This window comes from Mandrillus leucophaeus, unplaced genomic scaffold, assembly GCF_000951045.1.
Source record: "Mandrillus leucophaeus isolate KB7577 unplaced genomic scaffold, Mleu.le_1.0 Scaffold247, whole genome shotgun sequence".
Taxonomy (NCBI): domain Eukaryota; kingdom Metazoa; phylum Chordata; class Mammalia; order Primates; family Cercopithecidae; genus Mandrillus; species Mandrillus leucophaeus.
This window is the reverse complement of record NW_012102554.1, coordinates 2,857,966-2,862,769: the sequence shown is the minus strand read 5'-3', so window position 1 is coordinate 2,862,769 and position 4,804 is coordinate 2,857,966. Positions and strand designations below refer to the sequence as shown.

Genomic DNA, 4,804 nt, shown 5'->3' with positions numbered 1-4,804 from the left:
TGGTGTGAGATGGTATGTCATTGTGGTTTTGATTTGCATTTCTCTGATGGTGAGTGATAATGAGCATTTTTTCATGTGTCTGTTGGCTGTATGAATATCTTCTTTTGAGAAGTGTCTGTTCCTATCCTTTGCCCACTTTTTGATGGGGTTGTTTGTTTTTTTTTTTTTAAGCTCTCTTCAACTCTAACCAGATCTCCACTGCCTGAATTGAAAGAAGACCTTAGGTAAGACTTTCTAGGAGAGATAACACTTCCATAAAATAACCAGAAGAACTGGGGCACAAAGAGGCTGTACTCATCTGCTTGGACTGCCATAACAAAGCACAGTGTCAGGGTGTCTTAACACAAATGTATTTTCTCACAGTTCCAGAGGCTGGAAGTCCAACACCAAGGTGCCAGCAGGATTGGTTTCTAGTGAGACCCCTTTCCCCTGCTTGCAGAGAGCCACCTTCTCACTGTCTCCTTGTGTGGCCTTTTCTCTATCTATGCTTGGGGGTTGGGGGAGCTCGGATGTCTCTCTTCTTTTAAGAACACTAGTCCTATCTAATTAGGACTACAATCTTATGGCCTCATTTAACCTTAATTTCCTCTTTAAATGCCAAATCTCCAAATACAGTCATATTGGGGGTTAGGGCTTCAACATATGAATGTGGGGGTAGGAGGTGGGGGGCGGGTAGCACACTTCATAACTGAAGTTCTCAATAAATGTTCAGTGAAGATCTAGGTAAATGAATGGATTTGTCTGGACACCCTGAAACTATCAGAGACCTCTGATGGCGCACGAGGTAAAGACAGTGGCTCAGGCAGAGAAATTATAGACCCATGAACTAAGTGACCTAGAACCTACATAAATCAGTAGCGTTCCTCTACGTCGGCAATAACCCACTAGAAAATGCAATAACAATTAAGACTCAGTTCACTGTAGTAACAACAATCATAATATCTCAAATTTTACCTAGCAAATAATATATATATAAGACCCCTGTGAAGACAATTTAGAAATGCTATTAAAGCATATTTTAAAAGGAATAGAGGATGGGCATGGTGGCTCACACCTGTAATCCCAGCACTTTGGGAGGCCAAGGCAGGTGGATCAGTTGAGGCCAGGAGTTCGAGACCAGCCTGGTTAACATGGTGAAACCCCCATCTCTACTAAAAATCCAAAAAAACCAAAAACAAAAACAAAAAAACACCCAAAAAACTAGCCGGGCTTGTTGGCACATGCTTGTAATCCCAGCTACTTGGGAGGCTGAGGCAGAAGAAACGCTTGAACCCGGGAGGCAGAGGTTGCAGTGAGCCAAAATCAAGCCACTGCACTCCAGCCAGGAAGACAGAGTGAGACCCTGTCTCAAAATAAAAATAAAAATAAGTAATAATAATTTTAAATATCCTTCTAGCCAAGCCAAGCACATCGAAGGGACTAAGTAGGCCTGTGAGCCACTAGTTTGTAACTCATGGTGAGTATAATAGGCATGAGGCTTGTTCCTAAACATAGGGGTGTAGGAGGCAGAAGAATACAAGGAGACCCTCCCGGTCCCACACGCTGTTACCTCTCCACCTCTCTACACGCAGCTTTCCTAAGGTCCTGGACCTTCAGATCCTTGCTGGAGTTGGAGGCAGAAATGTTCTGGATCTACAAAACAGTTAAGGGATATTAAGGAATATTAAGATAGCCACCTCCCAAACTAGGGCATCCTCCTAACATTATCCACGGCTGATTAGTAATACGTGGGAGAGAAATTTGGGTTTATTACTCTATAGCAGTATATAAAGCAATAGCAAAGTTAACACAAAATCACTTTCCTGTCAGGTCTGCACGGGGTCGGCTCATGGGTCTCTAAGACCCGAAAATTGAGGGCGTTTTCGCACCCCCGCTCCTGGCGGCTCTGCGGTCAACATGCCATGGAACAAATATATTGAATTACGCTGTAAACACTATGGATACTGTTTAGATTACCATGAGGAAAAGAGAAAGAAGGAAAGTCGAGAGGCTCATAAATGTTCAAAGAAGGCAAAGAAAATGATTAGTCTGAAGGCTAAGCTTTACCACAAACAGGGCCATGCTGAGAAAATACAAATGAAAAAGACTATCAAGATGCATGAAAAGAGAAACACAAATAAACAAAAACAAAAAAAGAATGCTGAAAAGATTCCACAGGGAGCAGTACCTGCCTGTCTGCTGGACAGAGAGGGACAGTCTCAAGCTAAAGTACTTTCCAACATGATCAAACAGAAACGAAAAGAGAAGGCGGGAAAAGGGGAAGTCCCTCTGCCTAAAGTACGTGCCTATGGAGAAACAGAAGTATTAAAAGTTATTCGAACAGGAAAAAGAAAGAAGGCGGCGTGGAAGAGGCTGGTTACTAACGTCTGCTTTGTTGGAGATGGCTTTACAAGAATACCACCTAAGTATGAAAGATTCATCAGGCCAATGGGCTTGCGTTTCAAGAAAGCCTATGTAACACATTGTGAACTGAAAGCCCACCTTTTGCCTACCAGTACTTGGTGTAAAGAAGAACTCGTCGTCCCACTGTATACAGCTTCAGGTGTTATTACCACAGGTACTGTCATTGAGGTAAATGTGAGCAAATTGGGCCTTGTGATGCAAGGAGGCAAAGTTATTTGCAGAAAATATGCCCAGGTTACCAACAATCCTGAAAATGATAGATGCATAAATGTCGCCTTACTGGTTTGACAGCAATTCCATATATAATTATTGAGGACTACACACCAATTGAAAAAACTGCCATTACTGTGATGTTTCTGAATAATACCAAACAGCCATACACGTCTGCAGTCATCAAAATATTTATTAAATTGTAAACATTAAAATGGAAAAAAAATACAAAATCATTATAAAGATAATAATCCTTTAGGACTCTAACTTCAAACATTCCTCTTATCTGCAAATATTAGAAAAGATCACTTTCCCTTTAAATGTGCAAAGAGAAAATGTTTCCAGAATAAATCTGAAACCTTTGTAGTCCTTTAGCTGGAAGGATCACCCTACTAAAAATGCATCAAAGAAACACTAATCAAATAACCAGTGAATGTAAAATTATAAACCAACATGTGTATTAAAGGAAAGAAACGGAGGGAATGTGCAAGGACTTTTAACAGACTGAGAGTTTAGATTTCCCCCCTGAAAGCAACTGGCACTGACAACAGAAAGAGACTGGGATTCACTGGAATAAGAAAAGAGCATTGCAGCTTGGAACAGACCTGAGGCCAAAAGGAGGGCAGAGCATTGGCAAAAGTCAGCCAAGGAGGCTGGAGTGAAGGGAGCAGGGGAAGGAATGACGCCTGATGAAGCAGGAGGGGTGTGGACCTGAGTGATTAGAGCTGTGTAGACTGCAGTTAGCCATCCTAGGGTTTTAAGAGGTGGAGAAGGAGGATCATCATCAGCCTTATGTTGAAGATGATGACACTGGCTATAGCGTGATTCATGGGGTAGGGGGTTCTGAGCTGGTGCAGGGCAACCAGACTTGCAACCACTGCTGTGATCGGGAGAGGATGATAATAGCCTAGCATACGGGGTGCAGTGGACGTGGAGAGGAGTACGCAGAAGTGCAAGCTATTGAGGAGGTAAATGTATTAGACACGTGAGTGGTTGGATGTGGGCAGGGAGGGAGAGTCCATGCTTGGGCTGACTCCTGGTTTTCTGGCTCCGGCATTGGGATGTATGCAGACACATTCCCCTAGACAGGAACACTGGAAGAGGAATGAATTGGGGGGCAAGAGCAGGAGTCAGTCTTGGACAAGCTAACTTGGAGGTGCCTTTGCAATCTCCGAGTGAACCTCTGGCCTGTTTCCCAGTTCACGAATCCCTCGCCTCCAACAGTTATGATAAAAATGGCAGGAAGTTAGCTTCTAGGTGTGGAGGAGCAGAAGAGAGACTCGGACAGGGGCTTTTCATTTACCCCCCCTCCTCCCTGGAGCCTCTCTGGAAGAAACTCACTGAAGATATTTTGTTTTTTGGTCTAGTTGAAGGAGAAACTCAAATGTGTTCTGAAAAATAAGTATGGGGCCTTCTTAACAAGGCTATGGCATACTATCCACTTCTTTCCCCTCCTGCCCTGGAGGGAGTGGCGGGCCACTCACGCTAAACTTAGAGAACCAGCTGCAGCAGGAGGAAGGGAGGAGAGCCAGACCTCTGGGAACATTACTGGAGAATGAGGACTGGCCAGAGCCTTGCATAGGGAGCGAATTCTCCTGCCTCCTGTCTTCAATCGGCCAGAGGCGCAACTTTCAGTTCCCCCATCACGGCACACTTCTTCTCTCTTGTGGCCTCACATGTGCTGCCCCCTCACCAGAACCCCCCTGCCCTTCCTCCTCTCCTACATCCCCTTCATCTGTCTGGGTTCTTGAGCATATTTTATTCAGTGCTCAGATACCATATCTTTCTGGAGGCCTTTTCTGATGTCTCATAGCTGGGTTCAGTGTTTGTGGCAGAGACTGCTAATCATCTACCCCACATCCATTTCTCTTGTCTTTTTTTCTTGGTACAAGAACCCCTAATATTGGGCTGAGCATAAAGTGCTTGGTATAAAGTCTACATTTTCCAATATCTTTTGCAGCTGGATGAGACCATTTGGCTAAACTCTGGCTAGTAACATGAAAGTGGAAATGCTTCCACCTTCTGGGATATGATTTTATAGGGAGAAGACATGCCTTTCTTCCCCTTCCTCTCTATGTATATGATGACTGATTCTTTTCGTTCTTCTTTTTTGTTTTTGTTTTGAGACAGAGTATTGCTCTGTCGTCCAAGCTGGAGTGCAGTGGTGCGATCTTGGCTTACCATAACCTCC

General features: G+C 43.9%; 1 pseudogene; it reads left to right on the top strand.

Annotated features, from left to right (window-relative positions):
* The first annotated feature begins 1,896 nt into the window (after positions 1 to 1,896).
* LOC105541918 lies at positions 1,897 to 2,691 on the top strand (annotated as a pseudogene).
* Positions 2,692 to 4,804: the final 2,113 nt, after the last annotated feature.